Below are 19,025 nucleotides of genomic sequence, written 5' to 3'. Positions count from 1 at the left end.
ATATAATTTGGTAATCAGATTGTACTTGTTGTATGTTTGTACTACGTATACATTTTATATGGGATATTTTTACGAATCAGGCCTAATGCGCTCTCGCAAATATTCATGTTTTAAAGAATTAGGTACAATCACGTTTTAACTTGTAAGCATCGATATCGAAGAGCATTTGGGTTTTCTATCTATTTTACCGCGAGATGGCATTGCGAGCTGGACCAAAACGTGCGCGAAAATGAACATTTCAAATTTCAAGCTAGGGAAAATGCTTATTAGCGAAGCGGCAACTCTATAGACCTTGGGGAAAATGAACATTTCAATTTCCTTAAGTCCAGCTAACAGCGCTCTCGGGTGAGAGAATTCGGCAACATAAGTTGAAAAAAGAAAAATGAAAAACGGCGTTGCGCAGGCCTTGATTAATGTAGGCAATATATAAAGTAACAGATTAAGTAAAGTAGAGTGAAAAGACAGTTTAGATTGAAAGACATTGAGTTGATTGGATTTAATAAACCGTTTGAATTCGGCTAACAGCTAAAGCAAATCAGACTGATTCTTTGATGTTACGAACGGGAACTATATAGTGTTTTGATTTTTCAGTCGGTCGGAACACTAAAAAAAATTTACCTGTCCTAAATTAAAGTCAACGGAGTAAGAGAATAGAACGATGACATGCATGCAGCTTAGGCTAGGTATACTTTTCTCTCAGTAAACATGTGTGAATTCATCTGAGAAGGGTGGTTGTAGCCATGGAACCTAGTGTAGGCCATGAACCTCTTTAAAAAGGGGGTCCACAGAGATTTTGGTTAGAAAAATTGTTCACAACTTAATATTCCCTCGAAGCGTGACGGTCATATTTACGTATTGCCAACTTCTTGAACAAGAAATCTGGGGCCCTTAATTCACGCGGGGCCCTGGGCTATAGCCCATATAGCCCATGCCTTAAGACGGCACTGGTTTGAAGTTTACTTTGCGAAGGCATCCGACGAATTTGGGCCTTATTTTGGCTCCGACATTGGAGCTGGTTTTATCGCTGCCACCGACGAATAGAACGCTGCTCGATAACAGGGAAAAGGTCCCGGCTGTCGAACCACGTTGCGTGTAAACTCCATCCACCGTAATCGAAAACTAAAATAAGATCAACACACCTAAATTAAAACAAATTTAGTAGGCAAAAATAAAACGCTTCGCTATACTTGCAGTTGCACCATAGAGAGCATAGAGTAGAGGAGTAGGCACTTTAGCCTTAACCAATACACAATCTTGCCAAATTTTTACTGTTCATTTCCAGATTTTTCCCATTGGGTGATTACTTATTTTACTTACACATTGATAGTAACCACGAGTCTACCAATTATCCGAGTGCTGGAAGTAGCTCCAAAAAATATAACGAGAACTGAACATAACAACTGTCTACTCCTCTACTGTATACGAGATTTACGAGAGGTATTTCCATGGGCGCTGCCATAACCTGTCGGCGGCCTTTAGTTAGTGTCTACGACTCGACGTTGACCATCTTTGTGGACTTGACTCAATACAGCTCCTATCCCAAATGAAGATGAATCCGCTGATACGATGGTCTTCAAACAAGGATCATAGACTGCTAATACAGGGTGATTGATCAAGAGCTTTTTGATCAGTAGGAAGGCTTGCTCTTGTGAAGGTCCCCACGACCATTCATTCTTTGTACTCAGCAAGTCATGTAAAGGCAATTCTTTTTTTCGGTTTTTAGACAGCGAGACGATCGGTCGCTTTTCTTGCGCTCCGCTAAACTGTCGTTCACAACCACGCTCCTCTAGATCTTTCTATTCCCACCTCCACTTTCCCCTGGAAAAAATCAAAGAGTGACGCAATGAAAAAAATGCGGCAGTTCAGATCGTTGAGTTCTGAAGTATTTTTCAAAATAAATTAAAAACAAAAATAACGTTTTTTATATTTTATTTCCAATCTGTCAAGGAGTATTTTGACTTTTACGCACGCTCCCTCGAACTTGATATTCCTTAAGTTCTTTACGCGCGACCCAGTGACCCCTAAACTTAAAAATACACATTTTGAGAAGACTTCTTGAAAAATATTTGAATTTTCTGTAGATTTCGAATTTTGGAAAAGGCCATTCAGTTACTACCTTGAAAGAAATTGAATATCTCTTATTTAAATTTATAAAATAGATCTCTATCTGTTCCGAGGGAGTTACAATATACTGGCTAAATATATTTTCACTAAGTTTTAGTTCAAGCAAGAAGTGATATCTATTTTACTAGGGAGAAGTTATAAGATTCCTAAGTGTTCGCGCGCCATAGTCCCAGTCCCCCTTTCAAAATACAAGGGGGGGGGGGACGTAAAAGTAGGCCAGGCTATCATAGAGGGTAGAACTAGAAAGAGGGGGAGTAGAAGGCTTGGCTGGAGTGTTTTCGCTTTGAAAGTTTACCTCTAAGCTTGCGGTGTGCGCGCGCATCTTTCTCTGCCCTCTTATTGGTTGAAATACGGCGAACCGGATATTAGGAGGGAAGTATAACAAATAAATAAAAAAGAAAAGCGAGAACACCCAAAATGCCTTATCAAAGCCGCTAGCTTCAACTCCCCCTCTTTGGGTCTATTTCACCTCTCCTTTGTCGGAAAATACGTAATTTTCGTCATTAGCGTCGTGCTGACGTGAGTTTTCAAGAACCAACGAGATGCTGGTTGTAATTTAGAGTCGGGGATTAACTCCGGACCTACGTTTGGACTGGAGATTTACGAGAGGTACTTCCATGGGCGCTGCCATAACCTGTCGGCGGCCTTTAGTTAGTGTCTGACATTCCCTGTCGTCGAACGCGCTCCGTAGCCTTGGCAGAACAACTCTCCAAAAAGGGGGCGGTAATCTCGTAAATCCCGTATATCCTCTTTGATATGAACGGATAAAAATACTTCGATCGGTCGTGCAAATAATTGAGGGTTACTTTTTACTAGGTTAATAGAGAACTCTTAAAACACGAGCGTACATTACTAACGATAGCAAAATTTCTACCATATTTAAAGACTAAAACGAAATTTAAAAGTACCGCTATCAAGGGCTTATGGTCTGTCTCGAGTTCCACCTGAATTCCGGTTATATAAGCGCGGAATCGGTTACACGCCCATGCTAACGCAGTGGCTTCCTTTTCTATTTGCGCGTAGCGCTTTTCAGCATCGGACAATGTAGTCGAGGCATAAGTTATACGACTCGACGTTGACCGTCTTTGTGGACTTGACTCAATACAGCTCCTATCCCAAATGAAGATGAATCCGCTGTTACGATGGTCTTCAAACAAGGATCATAGACTGCTAATACAGGGTGATTGATCAAGAGCTTTTTGATCAGTAGGAAGGCTTGCTCTTGTGAAGGTCCCCACTACCATTCATTCTTTGTACTCAGCAAGTCATGTAAAGGCAATTCTTTTTTTCGGTTTTTAGACAGCGAGACGATCGGTCGCTTTTCTTGCGCTCCGCTAAACTGTCGTTCACAACCACGCTCCTCTAGCTCTTTCTATTCCCACCTCCCCTTTCCCCCTTATGACCAGAAAACGGAAAAAAAGCAACGCGAAGCCTCGGCCTCTCCCCAAACCGACGATGATTCCCACTCTGACACGGAACGAGGACACACCACCGACGACTTGGAACCTTCGGTCGCCTCTGCTCGGGTCAAACCGTTGATCTTACAACCCGCCGTTACCCGCGAAGGGCCGATCGCCACGGATATACCAGGCAGCAATGTACTTACCTTCCATGATGTCGACTTTATTTACCTATGTAAGTATTTCGAAGACTCCATCGGCGAAGTGAAAGACCTCCGGGTCTTGAAAGGAGGCGCTCTACTGGTGGTGCCCGTTTCGCAAACGCAACATGATGAAATCCTCAACTGGTCGACTTTTCGATTTCCTCCCCGGGACCGAACCACGAACCAGGCAACAAAGGGGTTATATATCGGGTCCCCGATAATCTCGATGAAGCCCTCATTAGCGATGCACTAAACCGACAGAACATTCCATGCGCCCAAGTGTCCCGCTTAGGGACCACCACCACCTACTTGATCAACTTTGGACCAGCAGAGATTCCTTCCGAAATCCGAATGTACTACCGCCACTACAAAGTCTCCCCGTACCAACGCCAACCGCTCCAATGCAAAAACTGCCGCCGTTTTGGACATCCTCTCAAGTACTGTAAGAGCCCTTTCCGCTGTGTCACGTGTGGGGTCAGCCACGCGGATGCTCAGGATTGTAAGGGCCCGACGCAGTGCGCTAACTGCGGCGCCATTGACCATATTGCCACAGCCACGCATCTCATAAACAATGATTTTATAACCTTCACCATAAGTAACATTAATAACCCAAAAGTATACCACTTCCCATCCCATGGCATTGTTAGCGGCGCAAGGTGCAACAGGTAGCGAGATAAAATTCGTCATATATAATGATTAGTTTAGCTAGCTCTTCAAACAAAATCCGCCTAGATACGCTGAAAAATTACCTGGCTACACAATACTTCCTATTAGCTGCCTTAATCGTTGACTGAGTGTCAACTTATTGTTTTTATATTACTTATGATTTAACTAAAGGCGTAAGGACACCTTTTGACGAATAATTTCATCACATTTTTGGTGATTAGAGCGATTTTAGTGGCGTCTAGTAAACTTGCCACATCCATTATAGTATTAATTATTCTTACACCCAAATTATAAATAAATTAATTCTAATTAATATTGATAATTTACAATTAAAAATACCACCCCGGGACAACTTTTGGAAAACAAATTTCCCATAGATTTCCAGGTTTTCTCCCCATATATTTCCGTGAGTTTTCCAGGTTTTCTCCCGCATATGGGGTATCTTATGGAGCAAATGTAAACGAAGTAGGGAGGGGGGCAAATAGGACTAAAACATAATCAAAGGACATCCCCGTATCTCTAATATAACAAGAGTTATAGCCTCCAAAGTATAGTGTAATGTTAATCTTATGGAGGGATTGCTCACGAACATTTTGCTTAATTACTCGGCCCCTGTTTGACGCAAATTTCCCTGATTTCCCTGAATTTTACTAAAAACTCTAAATTTCCCTGAGGTTTTTGTCAACTACTTATTTCCCTGATTTTTCCAGGTTTGTATGAACCCTGCACCTATTATTTTATACACAGAAAAATATAAATTTTTTCCCCTTATATTCTTTGGTTTTAAAACTCAAATACTTCACATTCTCTCAACCAAAACACCAAGTCAAAATTATCTTTGCTTCAAATAGTTGCTCAAATTATTTCAAACTACGAAAAAAATGTCCTTTAAACGATAAAAAAAACTTAAGGCAACCACACCCAATGTAATCGTCGCTCAAAAAAATATAAAAACTTTGAAATTAAAGCGTTCAAAGATTCAATTCCACGTGATATGGAGCGATTCACCCTTAATATTCAATAGCTATAAAGCCCATCCCATTCTGACTTCAACTTATCTCTGCAAAGCCCAAGTCAAACAGATAAGGTACCTAAGACTACATAAAACAAGTCCTTTAAAGAAACAATAACAAAAGAAAAAAAAACCGTCATCAAAGTGCCATTGAAAGAAAAAGTCACCTTTGAAAAATAAAAGAAATAAAATTGGACTCTTGAAAAAGGGAGATAGCCTTGCCTGATTCCTGATACGGTTCAAAGAGTGAAAACGTGGATGTTGCATTTACAGGGGATACACCTTAATTTAGTAGGGAGAGGTAAGGAATGGATCCTTAAAAATACCCTCAAAATGGCGGAGAATATTACACCACCGAGTGGCTATATGGGCCTGGGACCTTTAGAAAGCCCTTTATACCAACAAATTCTATAAATTAGAACACGAAATCATACGGCATACCCTCAAAATGGCGGAATTTAAATTAAAACAGGAAATCATACAGCATACCCTCAAAATGGCGGAATTTAAATTAAAACAGGAAATCATACAGCATACCCTCAAAATGGCGGAATTTAAATTAAAACAGGAAATCATACAGCATACCCTCAAAATGGCGGAATTTAAATTAAAACAGGAAATCATACAGCATACCCTCAAAATGACGGAATTTAAATTAAAACAGGAATGCATACAGCATACCCTTAAAATGGCGGAATTTAAATTAAAACAGGAATGCATACAGCCATAAGTTCATAAGATATGTTCCATAAGTTTATCACTGGCTACAAACTGGAGCTTGTCATGAAGTGACAACGTAGGTCGTAGATTCTCGAAAAGCGACGGCTGATAGTGCTGTCAAAGGCTTAGTAATGCAGACTAAATAGGAAGATGGAAGTCATGCAAAATTAACCGAGTGTAGCCATTCAATTCTCGCTTGCCGTTCCCGAACTATCTCGAGCTGTAAGTCTCTAGCATAAGCATTACGAAGTATGGGTAGTGCAGTGTTCAGTTTAAAATATATCAGTATCAATTAGTTTTTAATAAAATTTTCATTCGATAAACAATGTAAATACCTATAATTAAAAATTGCCTGCAATTATAATCGGTCTCGAACTTGAGGCGGCCATATTAACTAGAAGAATGTCGGAGTTCGCGCCGGCGGTTGGGTTTGGCTACGTACACAGGCACTGGTGGTAAATAAATTTCGCGTTTATGACGTCAGTCAATTCGAGTAAATGGCGAGAAATTACGGGAATTCGAAATTTAAAACACAGATAAGAATATTTAAAAGCACTAGGCCTATCTTAGCATTTGCAGTGACGAAATTAACTATGCGTTTTGTTTTTTAGGCTTGGGCACACCAAGTCCTTTATTATATAATTTATTCAATTGTTTTGAATAAATTTTTGTCACAATAAAAAAATTGATGTTGAGTCCATAGACAGGGTACAATTTTATTGTGTAAAGTAGGCTTTAAGGCAACTCCCCTTGCCCCTGTAAAGTAGGCTTTAACGCAACTCCCTTTGCCCCTGTAAAGTAGGCTTTAACGCAACTTCCTTTGCCCCTGTAAAGTAGGCTTTAACGCAACTTCCTTTGCCCCTGTAAAGTAGGCTTTAACGCAATTTCCTTTGCCCCTGTAAAGTAGGCTTTAACGCAACTCCCCTTGCCCCTGTAAAGTAGGCTTTAACGCACCTTCCTTCGCCCCTGTAATGTAGGCTTTAACGCAACTCCCCTTGCCCCTGTAAAGTAGGCTTTAACGCAACTTCCTTTGCCCCTGTAAAGTAGGTTTTAACGCAACTCCCCTTGCCCCTGTAAAGTAGGCTTTAACGCAACTCCTTTGCCCCTGTAAAGTAGGCTTTAATGCAACTTCCTTTGCCCCTGTAAAGTAGGCTTTTACGCAACTTCCTTTGCCCCTGTAAAGTAGGCTTTAACGCAACTTCCTTTGCCCCTGTAAAGTAGGCTTTAACGCAACTTCCTTTGCCCCTGTAAAGTAGGCTTTAACGCAACTCCCCTTGCCCCTGTAAAGTAGGCTTTAACGCACCTTCCTTCGCCCCTGTAATGTAGGCTTTAACGCAACTTCCTTTGCCCCTGTAAAGTAGGCTTTAACGCAACTTCCTTTGCCCCTGTAAAGTAGGCTTTAACGCAACTTCCTTTGCCCCTGTAAAGTAGGCTTTAACGCAACTCCCCTTGCCCCTGTAAAGTAGGCTTTAACGCAACTCCCCTTGCCCCTGTAAAGTAGGCTTTAACGCAACTCCCCTTGCGTTCACCAAGATATCAGGCTATTCTTTAATTTAAATTACTCAGGTTAAGTTTCAAAAGAAGATGAATTTTATTTTTTTCTGACACCAAAATTGGCAGCTTCTTTGCATAATTCCCGTTACTTATAAGGCTACAAAACAACGCTCCCCTGTGGGCTCGAACCACCAGTCTTTCGGTTATCAGCCGAACGCGCTAACCATTGCGCGTCACGTATTTTGGCAAAAGATTACAGAAAAAAGTACAAAAATAATGGTTTCAGTCGTTATATTTGAAAATATACTTGATTTGGAAGAAATCTTTCTAGATTCTAACAGTTCTGAATTTACTAACTCATCGATAAGTTTTCTTCTTCCTCTACATCTGGCTCTAGACTCTCTTGCTTCTGAACTTTTCACACACACAGACTGTTAGTATGGTAACTTCATAGAAGGAACTGCTCTTGAATTTAACCGTCTTTTAGGCTTCGTTCCCATCAGTTCAGCTTTAAAATCTCTTACAAAATCTTCGTCTTTGAAATGTTCCGAGCATATTCTTGCATAAGTTAAGTAGTATTAATTTTAGGATTGTAACATTTAGAAATCCATATTCTTCTGATTTTTGAGTCCTTTGGTAATGTAAAGTAACTGATATGATTCTTGTCCACATTTTTAGAAGTTACGGAACATTTATTATCACATCCAGTTATTGCACACTTTGCTCCACCGTACGGCATGTTAAATATTTTATTTAGGTCATTAAAACAAGTTAAAAAATAGGAACTAATCAAAATTAATTGATTTTATCTAAGCCTTGTCCATAACTTATAGCCTCTACGCTGTATATTTGAGCTATGGTCGTCTGCAGAATCTCCACGTACTACGTCACAGAGAGAGTCAGGGCGAGACCAATCAAATAATGAGAAAAAATCGAAAGAAAACGGCGGGATCGAGGCAACCTTATATAGCGCTTTCTTTACGAACCTTGCACCTCGCGTACCTATCCTATTCATTTGTATTTTTGCTCGTGCGTTTTGGCGCGCCTTTTTTACTACTACAGGGAGCTAACAGTTCTGACCCTGAAACTTCTCTCAATGTTCCTAGTCTTTGGGCTTTGGCTGTAGACGCCATGTAAAATGAGAAGCACACGACCCTCCTCTCAACCTTTACAAGAACCAACTAATCAAAAAAGAGCTTTAGGGGGTCAAAGTTTATATAAAATAGTACTCTGTGGTGGGGATCCAAACTTTTAACGGCTCCTATATTGAGGCTATTGTACTGAAGATCAGCCAAAGTGGGTTGCTAGTTATAACACGAGGAACATAAGTTACACAGCAATTATGTCTTTAATCATAACTTTATTACCACAAGTAATTGTAATTTCTTTCCATAATACGCGTTTAAATTATATTTAAGAAAAAAAACTAGAGGTATCTCTGGTGGAAGAAAACTATGGCTTCATATTTTTTTTCCTTATTTAATTCATGACTTCCGGTTTCTATATATATATATATATATATATATATATATATAGACTCGATCAATAGACAGGTTTTTTTTTACTAAAGGGGTAGAGAAAAACTCCTCCCTCTATCTTATGGACGAGGGGTAATATTAAAAGTTCATAGATGGAATCAAAAAGTATACTTCTCTCAATGTTCCTAGTCTTTGGGCTTTGGTAGTAGACGCCATGTAAAATGAGAAGCACACGACCCTCCTCTCAACCTTTACAAGAACCAACTAATCAAAAAGAGCTTTAGGGGGTCAAAGTTTATATAAAATAGTACTCTGTGGTGGGGATCCAAACTTTTAACGGCTCCTATATTGAGGCTATTCGCGTGTGTTCCCTGTGCCGCGGTCGTGAAGTTAATCATAGGCAGGGGGGTCGACACTATGCTGAAGAGTAAAGGGGGTTTCTTATATTACACGGCGCGAGAAAGCTTCACTGAAGTATACGTTTTGCTTTATCTATGAACTTTTGGTAATACCATAAGTATTACTGACAAAGATGCAAAATGTACGCGTGAACTTTAACTCTAAAGATGTAATTTTTGCGATGTTAAGGGAAAACATTTATTTCATTTACTTCCTCACCGCGCCTACTTTAAAAATATTTTTAAGTAACCTCGATATACCAGATAAATAGCGAAGCAATAAACTTAATATTTTACGTTCCTCCGCTCGCAAAGCTTTAATGAACTTGATATATTTGAACACTAATCTCATGCTGGTGCATACCGGGATTCGAGGGGATAATCACCTGAATAATCAGGAGTACAAAACCGTAGAAATCGATTACTTGATTTCTAGAATTCTTAGAAAATCATCAGTAATCACAAGCATTCTTGTGGGTAATCAAAGGTAATCCGAAATCTCCGATAATTCCTGGAAATCACGTGAAATCTTGAGAAAATCAAAAATTATCACACGATTTACTAGTAATATTTTGTAAACACCTCGGAAATCACACATTTTGTGAAATAATCACACATAATCAATCGAGGAATTCGAAAATCCAAAATAAAAATCATAATCAGTTGAAATAGAAATAATCACTGCATTCATCGTAATTCACGAGGAATCCAGTTCACCAAAAAGTCACCGGAATTCATTTGAATTCAAACAGAAATCACAAGTTATCTACGGCAATAACAGGAAATTAGTGTAAAGATTATGGAAATCACCGAAAATAATCGTAATCACGGAAATCAAGGAATTCGTTCAGTAATCATCGGAATTCACATAAAAATTTAGAAATCAGTAATCAGGTGTACAAAATTTTGGAGAATGACTAGCCCCTGTCCGTGATTATTGTATCGAGAAAGAAATCACCAAATTTTCCCATTCCTTATAGGGTTTGAAAGAACCACGGTGTACGCTGAGTTACTGACCCCTCGCTATTAGCATTAAGGTCAGTGCAGTGTTGTCAGAACTGTCATCCAGAGAAAATATAGCAAGATAAATAGAATTGGCCTCTGTCAAGGAATTATAAGTAAAAGTAATGACTGACTGATTGATTGATAATCAATGCCCAACCCAAAACCAAATTCCTTTACAATGGAAGCTGAACACTTGTTTTGCAGGGACGTTCATTTACTCTTATAGGGAGGGTGAAGTGCAAAATCAATTTTTTTTTTCGATTCTTAAACTAATTATATTAATGATATTAAAATTAGGTTCAGATTTTATGGATAATTTGAAATAAGGACCTCCGACAAATCGCGTAACGCCCTGCCTTCTTGTTAACAAAATTCTCGTGGCACTCTCCTTTGCGGTAAATTAATATGCCCTCCTCTTCCATCTTACAAAATAGCGGCCCAAAAAGCAATGTTCTAAAATGTCCTAAAAGGCATAGCGGGGTTCTTTTACTGCTGGCATTTATTCAAAACATAAGTTTATAAGATATATTCCATAAGCATGACACAACCTATACTTGGCAATGCTAGAGACTTACAGCTTGAGCTAGTTCGAGAACGCCAAGCGAGAATAGGGACTTTGCAATTCTGGCTTAACTCCGCCCCCAGCGCCATTATGGTATATTTTTTTAACAGAATGAAAGCTACATAAGCCCCTCCTCCTGGTATGTTTTTTAGCACTAGTGGAAGGTAGCCTGACGTAGTACTGCCAAGTCCCCATTGAAGACTACACTCGGGTTTTGCAGGGCTTAGACCTTCCTATTTTGACTGCATTACTAAGCCTTTGACAGCAGCACCTCACCAGGTATCGCTTTACTTTGAATCTATGACCTACGCCACTTCATATCAAGCTCCATTTTGTAACCAGTGACAAACGTATGGCCAACATATCTTATAAACTTATAATCAAAACCATAAAGTTCAGAGATACTTTGTTGAACCAAGAAGCGATATCTAGTTAACTAGGGAGAAGGTATATATTCGCCACATTCCAGCTTATCTCCAGTCCAAACGTAGGTCCGGAGTTAATTCCCGACTCTAAATTACAACCAGCATCTCGTTGGTTCTTGAAAACTCACGTCAGCACGACGCCAATGACGAAAATAACGTATTTTCCGACAAAGGAGAGGTGAAATAGACCCAAAGAGGGTAGAAAGAGGGGGAGTTGAAGCTAGCGGCTTTGATAAGGCATTTTGGGTGTTCTCGCTTTTCTTTTTTATTTATTTGTTATACTTCCCTCCTAATATCCGGTTCGCCGTATTTCAACCAATAAGAGGGCAGAGAAAGATGCGCGCGCACACCGCAAGCTTAGAGGTAAACTTTCAAAGCGAAAACACTCCAGCCAAGCCTTCTACTCCCCCTCTTTCTAGTTCTACCCTCTATGATAGCCTGGCCTACTTTTACGTCCCCCCCCCTTGTATTTTGAAAGGGGGACTGGGACTATGGCGCGCGAACACTTAGGAATCTTATAACTTCTCCCTAGTAAAATAGATATCACTTCTTGCTTGAACTAAAACTTAGTGAAAATATATTTAGCCAGTATATTGTAACTCCCTCGGAACAGATAGAGATCTATTTTATAAATTTAAATAAGAGATATTCAATTTCTTTCAAGGTAGTAACTGAATGGCCTTTTCCAAAATTCGAAATCTACAGAAAATTCAAATATTTTTCAAGAAGTCTTCCAGGGGCGTCGGAAGCCGGGGGCAGGGTGGGCTCAAGCCCCCTCGATTTTTATTCCTAGACAACAAAATAGGCTGGTAGAGGCGACGATTACATTGGGTGTGGTTGCCTTAAGTTTTTTTTATCGTTTAAAGGACATTTTTTTCGTAGTTTGAAATGATTTGAGCAACTATTTGAAGCAAAGATAATTTTGACTTGGTGTTTTGGTTGAGAGAATGTGAAGTATTTGAGTTTTAAAACCAAAGAATATAAGGGGAAAAAATTTATATTTTTCTGTGTATAAAATAATAGGTGCAGGGTTCATACAAACCTGGAAAAATCAGGGAAATAAATAGTTGACAAAAACCTCAGGGAAATTTAGAGTTTTTAGTAAAATTCAGGGAAATCAGGGAAATTTGCGTCAAACAGGGGCCGAGTAATTAAGCAAAATGTTCGTGAGCATTCCCTCCATAAGATTAACATTACACTATACTTTGGAGGCTATAACTCTGGTTATATTAGAGATACGGGGATGTCCTTTGATTATGTATTAGTCCTATTTGCCCCCCCTCCCTACTTCGTTTACATTTGCGAGTGGTTTAAGGCGCTGGTTTAAGGCAGCAGTCTCTTTGGGGGCGTGGGTTCGAATCCCGCTTCTATCAGCCTATTTTGTTGTCTAGGATTAATAATATGAAGCTTTTGCTTAATAGACTGAGTTTCCTTTTGCTTCTAGGTAGAGTGGCCGAGTGGTTTAAGGCACCAGTCAATTCGGGGGCGTGGGTTCGATTCCCGCCTCTATCAGCATTGAGCGCTATTATCCAGAGACCAGATTGAAAATTTTATCGGACCGGTCGGGTCGGGCTTTTCAAATTTTGCAAATTAAGGGGCTGACCCGGGCCGGGCTTTCGATTATTTTTTCAAAATTCGGGCCGGGCCTGACTTTGTTCTGCTTTAATTCATAATTCAAATGAAAGATAATTTAAACGAGTATGAGCTTCTTAGAACAAATGTGACGTTGTGACGGACTATTATTAATAAAAGTGAATAATACGCGACGCTAAAGCAAATATCAATTCAATTCATTGATGATATTTAAAAAGAAAATAGCAACGTGGCTGGTCAATTCTTGCAATCGACGGGCCGGGTCGGAAAACCAACTTTATACTCGGACCGGGGCCGGGTTACGGATTTTTCAAGATGCTAGATCCCGGGCCGGGCTCGGATCGGGCCTGAAAATTCGGCTACTATCCCTTTAGTTTCCTGGAATTTTCCCAATTATTCCAGGGCTTTTTGAATGATCGTGGAATTAATTATTTCCAATGTTTTAAGTTTAGTTATTGGTTAAATTATAATTTTAATTCGGTCAATTTTAAACCCAAGGTCCTTACGCCTAACCTAATCTAAACCTGCCAAGGGAGAGACCTATTCTTCCAATTAATAAAAAAAGTAACTTTGATGACAAAGCCTTGAAAATTAAAAGATAAGTGGTCAAAATCATTTGGGTGAAGTAAGGTATAATACAAAAATTCAGTTTTAAAGGCAACATAAATTACTTGAAAGAATTAGGCCTACTTATCATGTTTCTTTTTTGACCAAAATCTTTCATTTAACGAAAATATTTTTCAACCTAAAAGACAAAGAACTATGAGGGACTTTTCCTATGTACTTTTCACATTTTTCTATGAAATGTGCTTCTCGGAAGAACATGGGCTCTTCCCGGATAGTGGTGAATCATGGCCGGGGCTTAGGTGAAGAGAGAGTGCCGTTTGAAGAAAACATTTACTTTATAAATGTTATTTTTCAGTGGTTTCTAGCTATTTTGAGGGTGCTGAACACAACACGAATATGGACAAGTGCCCTCTAAACTGCACTTGTTTCATTTTCCTTTCTTAAGGGTCACGTCCAGCGAAACCAAGAATGATGATGGGGGTGGGAAGGGATGCGAAATCTGAGAGAAATCGGCCTGCGCGTCTCCAGTCCGAACGTAGCCTGTCCGGGGTTAATTCCCGCCGCCTCTAAATTACAACAAGCATCTCATTGGTTCTTGAAATCTCACGTCAGCGCGACGCGAATGAGTACGAAAATTTTGTATTTTCCGACCGAGGAGAGGCGAAATAGCCCGGCCTCCTTTTACGGCCCCCCTTGTATTTCGAAAGGGGACTGGAACTATGGCGCCCGGTGAATACTTGGGCATCTTATACCTTCTCCCTAATAAACTAGATATCACTTCTTGGTAAAATGTTATGATAGCTAAATTTTTCCTTTAAAAAAAGTCTAAATTTTAAATGTAAAATTGGTCTAAAAATTAGGTACAAAAAAATTAAATTTGAAAGCTAATTATCAACTTGGATATTTTTAATATAGAAAGATTAGTTTTTTCTCCCAATCTGTAATATTTTTTATACTGAAAGTAATGAATGCTTAGTTAAAAAATATAGTTAAAATCGGAAGCTTTTAAACAAAAATTTTCTTATTGTCGAATTGTACGCGGACCCAAATGGTCACAGACTTAAGCCCTCTACAAATTAGAGAGATGGCTCCGGAAGAGCAAGCTTTATTCTACTAATTAGATAATTTAATTTAAACTGGATTTATAATATAATAAGTTAATCTTGTTTAAAAAGTTTTTATTAAATTTCAAGTAACAATAGCTCCCACTGTGCGCGACACACTATTCGATTAAAATATTAGGCCTAAGTTGCCACAACGTGAAGGAGAAAAACCTGGAAAATCAGCAGATATCAGTAAGTTTTAACGAAGTCAAGGAATAAGGCTGGAATAAAATATCTAGGGTTTTCCAACGTTGGCTAAAAACTAGAGGAAATCTTAAGGTTTCTATCTGGTAGTATTATCCTTTTTCCACTCCGAGTGACGATGAAGACACTGAAAGGTATTAAACTTTCTGTCTGTCACCTCATTTATAGTTGACAAATTTTAGCAAACTTGTTCGCAATATCCGGACCGCTTTCACAATTCACAGAAAGCAATATTTACATCTACTCAATTGTTATCGTTAGGGTCAAGATGTACGCGGCGATCGGGTAGGGTTACGAGAAACGTCTAGCCCCCTCCCAATGGCAGTTCTTCCACCAAAGGTTCACGCAATTGCGCTATTTATTACCCCCTTATCTGGAATCAATCGCTTTATTTAGCCTAAATTTCCAAAAATTGTTAAAGAGGCATAGCTAGAATTGAAACGTCAACAAAAGAGCTATGTTTAAAATGATTTTAGGAATAAAGATTCTTAGAACGATTTAACTAGAAGTAAGGAAAATTACTGACGATTAAAATAATTAATATCAATTATATTTATTTATTTTTTTAAGAAAAACCTCTTAAGTGGGTAGATAGCCCTCGTCTCGACTCGGAGGTTTATTTTGGTTAAATTGGGAGTTACAATGTCTACATTTTATTTAAAATTAATTTATATCATGAATTTTAATTTTTTTCTTCCAGTTGGTAAATGAATTTATATTGATATCCAATCTACGAGTATGCCTCCTAAAGGGAAAAGGCACTCTTGCGGCCATTGTCAAGATAGTTTTCCGACTAAATCAAAGCTCCAAGCTCATTTACTGACGCATGCTGAATCGCAAAATGTTGTTGAATCAACATGACTTCTTCCACCTTGGCAAAAAGAGGATTAACATGGCGTGCTGCTAATAAATCTACTGCTGTAGCGACACTTGCCGATTCTGTTCGTCAGAATCTGCCACCACCAATTACCGCTGCCATTTCAAAAAAACAACGCGACGCCGCTGCCAACAAAGATGTTAAAGATGAGCTGGAGTCTGCAAAGTTTAGAAAATTTAAATGCAACAAATGTGACAGACAATTCACAACTTCTGGTTCGCGCAAAAGACAACAAGCGGGATGTAAAGCGACCACTAAGGTATAAACCAAGTTAGAAGGACCACTCAACCGGGTCACTAATTTGCAATCATGACAAACTTTTAACCCTTTCTTTAACAGGTAGTTCAGTTAAACGAAGATGACACGGAATCGGACGATTTCGAGGATATAGAATCTGTCCCGTCTTCCTATTTTATTCCATTTTATTCTATTTTATTCCATTTTATTCTATTTTATTCCATTTTATTCTATTTTATTCCATTTTATTCTATTTTATTCCATTTTATTCTATTTTATTCTATTTTATTCTATTTTATTCTATTTTATTCCATTTTATTCTATTTTATTCCATTTTATTCCATTTTATTCCATTTTATTCCATTTTATTCTATTTTATTCTATTTTATTCCATTTTATTCTATTTTATTCCATTTTATTCTATTTTATTTTATTTTTTTTTAATTTTATTTTTTTTACCGCGAAAAAAATACACCCAAGAAATCCAAACAACATTTTATTCTATTTTATTCTTTTTTATCCCAGATCCTGTTGATCAAAATTGATTCCCAATTATATGACATTTTATTTTATTTTATTATATTTCTTTAATTGAACTTTCATTCATTTTATTTCTCCTCATCTCGGATTTTATGGGAATTTCAATTTTAGAAATATGACAAGAGGTCATTTTAATTATGTTCGCTCAGTGCAAGCTATGTATTTGTTTAAGGGTCAACATGAAATTCCGCCAGGATCAAAATATTGCTTAATTTGTAGGAAGTATACTTTGTAAAGCCAAATAAATTAATAAAATAAGTAAATAAATCTCGAACTGGGACTTGCACGAAATTCATTGCTGATTAGCCTTTTGGATTGAAATTTAGAACTAGTACCGGTTTATGGCAAAGAGGCTATTTGTAAGTTAACTAAGTAAGATTAGTGGCTGGAAAATTTCACGCGTTTTAGATATTATGTAAGTTAATCATACAAGAATAAATTTTTATATTAATCTATTGTCCCCAGCAATAATGCAAGTTTTTTATATATGAAAATTATGGTAATATTTGATTTACACGCTGGTAATTATTGGTGGAATTTTGCTATTGAAAATTCCAAAATTATGTCCAGTTGATTTTTATCCCTGGGTATATTATTTTCTGAAAACTAAAAGAAAGAAAGATGAATTTCTGATCAATTTTAACTCTGAATTTATTATGAAATAATATTGGTAAAAAGAAAATAAACTCTAAGATTAACTTTGGAGTTAATTATTTTATTTAGTCAAAAACAAATTTTACAAGAAATTATTTAATAACAAAATGTTACAGTTGACCTTGCTTATCTCAAGATCAGCAAATGAAATGAACCAGGCTAATGTAAGTAAAATTAGGGGGGTTTACACAATTACAGCATGGATTAAAAAAGGGAAAAAATTAGAGCATTTAGTTTTATAATGTGATGGTTTTTGAAAACTTTTCTCAGGACTTGGGAGTTGCTGCTAATTTTGGAAATGGTGTAACAATGTTACGCCTTTTCCAAAAATTAATGTTTACAATTATCTTCTTCCGAAATAAAATAACCTTTCTGGAATTATTTTTCTATCCTGGTAAGAGAACTGTAAACTGATACTTCCCGAAGAATAGTACAATATTTAAGTGTACTTTAAAAAAATTTTCATAAACACGATCCGTTAGTAGGTCACATTACTGATTAAATGATCACAGAAAAAGGTAGTTTTTGAAACCAACGAATACAACTGTATTGTTAAGAAATGCGCAAAACTCAACACAAACACTGCTATTTCCCAAAACAGCAGCCGCTATTTCTAAAACAGCAGTTTTGAAAAACACCGCTGTTTTTTTAGAATCGCGGTTGCTATTTCAAGAACTGCTCTACCGAGAACTGCTCATATGAGGTACACCCAATCTGGCCAGGACCATCTTGTTTAAAGGATTTTTAACGGTAATAAAACCATGAAAATATTTAGGTTTTGGTAGCTTGTTGCTATTGTAGTATTAGTATTGAATCGCGGACCACAAATCTGTAGAAATCATGTCGATTAATTTAATCATTTAATGTTGGTAAAGGATGGATCTCGGAGTGTAGTTTCGAGTGTCCGCAAAGACTCCCAAAGGTTTTTATTAATTTGGCCAAACGAAGCTATTGATGTTTATTTCGTGTGCTCGAAACTTCTCCAGAATTTCTCCTCCTCCTTTGTTCCTCGGAAGGAATTGAAACCTTATTTTGAGAGTGTTCGGGAGAGAGGCATTAACTTTTAATTGGCATTAACTTAAACGTGCCAAATGGAGGGGGGAGGGGAATCTTCATATCATATCCTGGCTAAGCTAATGTAAAAGGTATGAGTCTTTCGAGTGGGTTGTTATTTTCGTTGACTACCTGTCTTATCTTCAAAATTGATAAGTGGAATTAAACTCAAAAATATTTCGTATCTGGTTAATTCTTGGGAAGAATGACACTCTTCAGTTTGGAAAGGTGAAGGATTACGAATGATAAAATCATGAAGCCGCGTTCACACTGACAACTGAAACCAGAAGTAAGATGAGACTAGAAGTAAAGATCATTGGTAGTAGATCCTGGCACCAGTGAACAGATTTGAGGATTTTATTCGCCGCATCCATCGCGCCTACACTAGACTGAGAAGAAAATTGGTTGAGTTCCAAAAATATTTCCTACCCCCTTCCCCTCATCTTAAAGCCGCGGAACACGGACGAAGCGGGTGCTTGAATCTAGTTCGGTCCTCTACCGCCACGAGCGTCTCACGTTTTGTAGGGAGAATTGAGAAACCGCTACCAGAGGGCCAATCGTTGGTGTCTTATCAAGAATATTCACTTTCGCCAACGGAATAATTTGGTCAGCTCAGTACTTCTAGTCTCATCTTACTTCTGCTGAAACCCATGACGAGGCTGTCGCGATCGCTTCGAAGGGAGATTTCAAAACGATCAGCGCCAAGTGTG

The 19,025-nt window shown here is 38.2% G+C and overlaps 1 long non-coding RNA gene across 1 annotated transcript; it reads left to right on the top strand.

The window, feature by feature from the left end:
- The first annotated feature begins 15,939 nt into the window (after positions 1-15,939).
- LOC149677292 (uncharacterized) lies at positions 15,940-16,312 on the top strand. The gene is made up of 2 exons (XR_016366408.1): positions 15,940-16,090; positions 16,171-16,312. It is a non-coding gene; the product is annotated as an uncharacterized LOC149677292 (long non-coding RNA).
- The last annotated feature ends 2,713 nt before the right edge of the window (positions 16,313-19,025 follow it).

The sequence above is a fragment of the Phalangium opilio genome, unplaced genomic scaffold, assembly GCF_054372755.1.
Source record: "Phalangium opilio isolate 3A_F unplaced genomic scaffold, DU_Popi_V2 ptg000043l_1, whole genome shotgun sequence".
NCBI lineage: Eukaryota > Metazoa > Arthropoda > Arachnida > Opiliones > Phalangiidae > Phalangium > Phalangium opilio.
The sequence above is the reverse complement of the archived record's forward strand: the minus strand, read 5'-3'. Positions and strand labels throughout refer to the sequence as shown.